Source organism: Schistocerca cancellata, chromosome 2, assembly GCF_023864275.1.
Source record: "Schistocerca cancellata isolate TAMUIC-IGC-003103 chromosome 2, iqSchCanc2.1, whole genome shotgun sequence".
NCBI classification, from domain to species: domain Eukaryota; kingdom Metazoa; phylum Arthropoda; class Insecta; order Orthoptera; family Acrididae; genus Schistocerca; species Schistocerca cancellata.
Window position 1 is genome coordinate 248407209 of NC_064627.1, and position 7906 is coordinate 248415114.

Sequence of the window (7906 nt, forward strand, 5' to 3'; positions counted from 1 at the left end):
TCTCTCTCTCTCTTTGTCGTTCGTGAGGGCCTCTTTTACTTTTTTACTTTTCCCTGCAGCGAGTGACCGTGCCGTCATACCGGTAAGAAACTGTTACGTGATACATTCCAAGCAGTAACTGTCATAGTGTCGCGATTAATCATGTCCTCAGTGAAAGTCTCTTATCGCCGTGCAACCCACTTTTAAAAACTTTTAACATCCGCTCAGTATAAAATATTTTTCTTTTTTCTTTTTAGACGCGGGCATATTTTGAAGAATGGAGCACATCTTCGTTACCTTTCGCTCGCCACAGTTTTAACAACATTCACCGAATAGTAAGTTTTGGCAAGGGATGATGAGTATGCCTGTGATCTTCTGACGTCGTGAGTGTATCTTAGACATTCCCTTATTAATTTTAATATCCAAAAACTGGGTTGACACTGTATCTTTTTACCTTGTAGGTTACTTCTAATGATGCGGATTTATGCTGCGAAGCGGGTTTGGTTTTAACAAACAACAATTTTACCAGCTGTTAGTGGAATTCTTCCTAACATCAACAACGATGAAATTCTGAGAGCAGAACAAGAAGCAAACGGGAAAAATCGGTTATACTCTTCGGTTTACTGTAAATCACAACGATGATGAAGAAGAAACAGTCAGGAGCGGTGCTGCATGATAAACAGTTTCCTGTAAGGTCTGGGTCTAGTTCAAGGAGGAGATAACTTTTGCCCTCGCAGGCGTTATCTCCCGAGGCTTAGTATCATCCAGCGGGATTCCACACTTCTACAACAGCGCTGTTGCGTAACACAAAAACAGAAGCAAGAGAACAAATATTGTGATGCCGCTTAGAGAAGTGAAAGAGTCGAAAAGGCCAAAAATCGTAAACAAAATATGGTTTATAGCAGCTCGACGCGGCAGACTGGCAGTGTGTGTGTGTATATGTACGATGTTGGAAATACCTTCTTCATCTCTTGCAGATACAATGCTCGAGAAACTTACTCCTTACAATAAGGCAGAATTGAAGTAATTCTTTTCCTTTTTTGTAGAAAAAAATAGTAACACTAATACCTACGATACATACTCTTACACTGATGCCTCTGCGTAGAATAAGTTTCCAGCAGAAAGGCTTCAGTTAATACCGGTGGCTCCTTACATCAAAGGACAGTGAAACGGAAGTAAATCAGTACCTAATACATACTTGAAAGAGTGAGATATGCCATTGCAACAGGAGGAGGGCAACGATGTCATTAGAGACGGAGTAGAAGCTCGGATTAGGGAAGGATGGGGAAGAAAATCGGCCGTCTCATTTCAAAGGAATCCTCTCAGCATGTGCCTGAAGAGATTTAGGGAAATCACGGAAAACCTAAATCAGGACGGCCGGACGCGGGTTTGAACAATCGTCCTCCCTAATGCGACTCCAGTGTGCTAACCACTGCGCCACGTTGCTCGGTTTGCACCAGCGAGTTATTTAATCAGTCCTTCTACGATCAGGATTGATTACATTTATTTCTCCCTCAGGTACACTGTTAAGCTGTTTATGCTGGTTTTGTCTGTCATGGTTGTGTAACTCCAACATGCAACGACGAACTATGTTTAAGGGCTATAGATATAAATAGAATGTTGAAGGTAACCTGCCCTTTTCCTAACATGAGGGCAATGATAAACTAGAGTACTATCTCGTCATGAAATTATGTGGTGACACCTGAAAAAAAAAATAGTAACTGGCGAAGGTTTAGAAGCAGTTCGCACCTTCAACAGTTAAGAAATGGATGGTTCGTTTCCAACATTCTCGCACTTCTCTTGACGATGATGCTGGTGAAGAACTACCCTAAAGTGTTACCACAAGTGTAAACATGAAAATGTGCATAGTATCGTATCGTCAGATTGGCTATTAAAGCTATATAAAATAGCCTGTATCTTACCGAAAATTACATTATACACGAAGAATTATTTGCGAGAAAATTTGCGCAACACGGGTGTCGATATATTTAAATTTGGCGAAAAGCAAAAACGAAAACGAATTTTTCGACATTTGTCTGGGCTGATTAAAATAGTACGCGACTGATTTAATTCATCCACTTCTTACTACGGTTGAAGTTAGCGGGTGGAAATATTCGACATTGCATCAAAGAAGGGGAAGTTTATTTTATTGCCGGCAAGGTTATCACGAGATACTCTTGGGCTGAAGTAGGAACTCTTCTTATTACTTACTTCGTGAATGATATAACATACATGGGAAGTGATACAAATTGCAAACGAAAGGAAGTTTATATTCATCAGGAATGCCGCCTCTTTGAATAAAAGTGCTTCCGCATTGGGATAAGCTAGCGATTTCCAGTGAGAAGTATGTTTGGAAGAAGATTATAATCTATTGAAGTCGTACACAATTATTTTTTTGACGTTATTAACGTTCACTACCTCCTGAGAGTTCTTCACTTGCCTTTAATTGAATTAACCGTACTTATACATTTTTCTGAGTAAAAAATTAGTGGTTTAATAGTATATCAGTCAATATACACTCCTGGAAATGGAAAAAAGAACACATTGACACCGGTGTGTCAGACCCACCATACTTGCTCCGGACACTGCGAGAGGGCTGTACAAGCAATGATCACACGCACGGCACAGCGGACACACCAGGAACCGCGGTGTCGGCCGTCGAATGGCGCTAGCTGCGCAGCATTTGTGCAGCGCCGCCGTCAGTGTCAGCCAGTTTGCCGTGGCATACGGAGCTCCATTGCAGTCTAACACTGGTAGCATGCCGCGACAGCGTGGACGTGAACCGTATGTGCAGTTGACGGACTTTGACCGAGGGCGTATAGTGGGCATGCGGGAGGCCGGGTGGACGTACCGCCGAATTGCTCAACACGTGGGGCGTGAGGTCTCCACAGTACATCGATGTTGTCGCCAGTGGTCGGCGGAAGGTGCACGTGCCCGTCGACCTGGGACCGGACCGCAGCGACGCACGGATGCACGCCAAGACCGTAGGATCCTACGCAGTGCCGTAGGGGACCGCACCGCCACTTCCCAGCAAATTAGGGACACTGTTGCTCCTGGGGTATCGGCGAGGACCATTCGCAACCGTCTCCATGAAGCTGGGCTACGGTCCCGCACACCGTTAGGCCGTCTTCCGCTCACGCCCCAACATCGTGCAGCCCGCCTCCAGTGGTGTCGCGACAGGCGTGAGTGGAGGGACGAATGGAGACGTGTCGTCTTCAGCGATGAGAGTCGCTTCTGCCTTGGTGCCAATGATGGTCGTATGCGTGTTTGGCGCCGTGCAGGTGAGCGCCACAATCAGGACTGCATACGACCGAGGCACACAGGGCCAACACCCGGCATCATGGTGTGGGGAGCGATCTCCTACACTGGCCGTACACCACTGGTGATCGTCGAGGGGACACTGAATAGTACACGGTACATCCAAACCGTCATCGAACCCATCGTTCTACCATTCCTAGACCGGCAAGGGAACTTGCTGTTCCAACAGGACAATGCACGTCCGCATGTATCCCGTGCCACCCAACGTGCTCTAGAAGGTGTAAGTCAACTACCCTGGCCAGCAAGATCTCCGGATCTGTCCCCCATTGAGCATGTTTGGGACTGGATGAAGCGTCGTCTCACGCGGTCTGCACGTCCAGCACGAACGCTGGTCCAACTGAGGCGCCAGGTGGAAATGGCATGGCAAGCCGTTCCACAGGACTACATCCAGCATCTCTACGATCGTCTCCATGGGAGAATAGCAGCCTGCATTGCTGCGAAAGGTGGATATACACTGTACTAGTGCCGACATTGTGCATGCTCTGTTGCCTGTCTCTATGTGCCTGTGGTTCTGTCGGTGTGATCATGTGATGTATCTGACCCCAGGAATGTGTCAATAAAGTTTCCCCTTCCTGGGACAATGAATTCACGGTGTTCTTATTTCAATTTCCAGGATTGTATTTAAAGAAGGCTTTGCAGACATGGTGTTACAAGACTGCGTCATTTGCAATGTCAGTGCAAGATTGTGCCATTTGCAACGGCATTTCAAAATTGCGCAAGTTTAGAGAACCGTATCGACATATGACGGTTTTCTTGTGCAGTTACAAACTCTCTAACACTTACAAATCAAATGAGCTTCACGACTTCGCGATTAGATCTTGAAGCATACAAATGAGAGTGATACGTGACCATTTTTATCAAAAGTGCCACAGATCATAATCAAACTCCGTTACACTGGGAAATCCAGCTAATGTAAGTTAAAAATTTGTAAATTTGTGGTAAGATCTCATGGCACCAAACTGCTCAGGTCATCGGTCCCTAAGCTTACGCACTACTTAATCTAACTTAAACTAACTTACACTATGGACAACACACACACTCATGCCCAAGGGAGGACTCGAACCTACGACGGGAAGAGCCGCCCCGACCTTGACAAGACGTCTAAGACCGCGTGTCTACCCACGTGGCAATGTAAGTTAATTTCCGTCCAGAAATGAAAATAAAAATATTGTTGAGGTTTTTGTCAGTGAGCGCGATATCTAACTAGTAAAATTCCATGCTAGTTGTTTTTCTTCTGGAGGATAACTTAAATGAGTCCTTGAGCCGTAGCGCTCGATTCGATATACCGCTCGCGTGCTGGTTCGCGATCTTTGGATAAGAGTTCGGCTAGCTCTGATTTTAGGGGGCAAGAGCTACGAGGTATGAGGGGTATCGAGGCTAGTGAGGCCACCGGAGATGGAGGGAGGGAGTTCTACGCTGTGAAAGGAGGCCCGTTCCACCTGGTAGGCCGATGCGGTGGGTTGCGGGCGCCGAGCCGAGGAAAGACACGAAGCGATAATCAGTTGGTTGTGGCCTTCAAGTTGGCGCTGGGAGGAGTGAAAGTCTTCTTTTCTGCTTTTCCATCCTACATCTCTCGGTATCACCTGTGACCAATGTCAGTTTCTGAATCTGGTAAAGCATCTGTCTCATCAGAGCACGTTTATGTGTAAATGAGAGCGTCCTGTACTCTTTAAAGCTATAATGGAGATTTGGGACAAGCAAGTCAAGAATTTAATAGTGGCGTAATAAGCCAGCCCTTGAGACAAGCAATGTTCCGAGACAGTGCTATATTTGTAGCGAAAAAATTATACGATCGCGACAGTTAGGCCGATTCCAGAGCCTGCAGAAGCCTACTATTCCACTACTAAATTTTGTTGCCTTTGTTAACGTTCAGTGCGAATTTATTGACTGGTTTGTGGTTTGAATTTTTTCATCTCTTGTAGCTCTAATTTTAAAGACTGCTAATTTGTAAAGGGGCTGCTCGCATGAACTAATAAAGGAACGTAATTGTGATTTCCTTTGGCCTGAAATGGTCTTTATTCCCCACTCGAAATTGTTGAGCCTTGTAATTAAGAAATTGTTAATTTAGAATCTTAATCTATTGTAGTTCAGTCCAATTTGTCGACCTGTGTCATTCCCCGCCCCCCCACTTATCTCCCCCCCCCCCAAGCTAACGGTCAGGCGTTTCCCGTAGTTTATCGCTGTCCTGGTTAGCCACAAGTCTAGCGGAGCGGCCTTGACGATCGAGGTGTCTGTGTATGAAACGGTCAAGCGATCGCATGTCGGTCTGCCAATTGCTCAATGCCGGTGCTGTGAAATTGCACCTAATAATTTTATTTAATGCTGTGTCTTATTTCTTGAAGATATTTGGATTTATATACAGGGTGTTTGAAACAGAACTCCCTAGTTTTAAGTATAAATGTAAAGGGGAAATTAATGAAAAATTACATCAGTGATTACATATCATGAAAGAGAATTCCTTCAAGTTCTGTTTCATGTTAGTAGACGTCAACGTGGGATCCATTTGTTGCCCTGCACACGTCGGGACGATATTCCACATCTCGCCATGTATTCACCAACATTTCAGGTGTAACTGTCCCAACCGCCGCGACAGTTCTTTCCCGTAAATGATTGATGTCTCTGATCTTTCCACTGTGTCCCCAGAAGAAAAAGTCCAGCGGGGTTAAGTCTGGGCTGCGTGGTGGCCAAGGTATTGGTAAACATGAATAGTTCAGATTAATGTCAGGACTTCAATATTTAATTTCAAGACGCTTATTAGTAACTGCAGGCTTGACATTCGCTCAAACCAGGCAGTATGTGCATGCATTATTCTTTTTGTTCTTTCCTTCCATGTTGATTAACAATCGGCAATCACTGTGTGGCTTCTGTTAACTTAGTTGCTTCCCCAAATGTGTTCTGATTAACGTGTTCAGTCCATGTCCATTATTTGACCTTTGCCAAGGTGTTGATACTTTAATTCAATTATAATGCTTGTTGATACTTGTATTTTGTGAGTTCAGCACACGTGCTTCATTTATATTAGGCCACCTGCGTTTAAATAATTCAGTCCACTAAGCTAGACTTCGTGCGTCACCTGTAACTAAATTCAAGTGATTCTGTGAGACGTGTTCTGTGTATCGGTGAGGTCACCAGGTACAGGTCATTCTGACATCCGCAGGAGTATGTTGATTGCTCGACTGTAACCTCACATAACCTGCTGTTAACCCCTGTCTTGGAATCCACCACGGTAATTGTTCAAAGAGTGACGAAAGGCAAAGATGAGATGATATATGGACGACATGGTTCCTGTTCAACAGAAGTCATTCATCGACTATATCGTGCACCAAGAAAGTAATTCAGGTAACTAGGTAGGGCACTGCAAGACCATTATGAAAGTTGCGATACTGCAATGCCTTTGTTGTTAACGAGTAAGATACGATTCCGTGACATTGTACCGTTCTTCTTAACAACACAGGCACTGCAGTATCGTATTCATATGCCGATACCCATACAGTGACTTTCAGTTAATGTTCTCCCCCCTGTACGGGAATTACATAACGTGTAGCAGCGCAGGTTGTGACGCATGAACAAACGAATATGGAAATTTGGGTCTGGTTGTGAGTTGTGCACGGATAGCCAAATCGGTTAAAGTGATCGCTCACGTCTTTTAATCGTTGTATACGCAATTTGGTCTACGTAACAAATGAATCTAGAAGCCAGTTGCCTCGTATACCATAGAATCGGATATACGATGACTAAAAAAAATTTCATCTGAACAGATGAATAACACATAGAACACATAGAAATTGGTAACAGATAACACGTCAACGTAACGCACAAGAGGTACCTTTTATATTATTAAGGAAAAAAGTTCAAAGAGCAGTAAAAATGTACTGATTTGCTCTGTAATGATGCTGTATTTCGAGATTCACCCGATGGCTTTCAAAGGTAAATATAAAGCAACAGTGGCACTTAATAATTGTCCACAATATGGTGCAGTTTATTTATAATTTATTGCGTTTTCTGATGCTAGGTTAGAAGAGATACTAGCGCGAAACAGGTTCTTCAGTTTTCTTAGCCTCTTGCACACAGTTACTCACTCACGCGAAAGGAATGTGTAACTGAAACCGTTTTTGATGTTCAGCCACATGAACAATTTGGAGTATTTCTGATGCCCTCCCTGCCATCAGTAAGTGCTAGGGATGTTTCCTTGACGGAAACGCATCGTTATGATGGGCCTCAGGCATCGCCTATGACGTGTCCAAACCGAGAATTACGATCCGGTAACATTACGCGTGTTATATTGCCAGAAATGACTTATGATTGCCGTCGTTAATTTAAAAATGGAAATATTCATTTTCTTCATTGTACGTAACAAGCCCACAAATATTCGTACATGCCTACTTCTGATAGACTGAGTCTATGGAAACTATCGTGACACTGATACGTTTGCTTTGTCGTCAGCATTTCGGTCTCTTTCTCCATAAATGTTTCTCTTTTGCTGACAAAAGTCTTTGGCATACTTTTCTCTTACCAGTCGTATGTACAACCTTCATAAGTCACATCTCTACTATGTTCTGCTCCAAGCAAAAATTTCGGGAACTTCTTGTTCTAAATGTCAGTTCTTTTT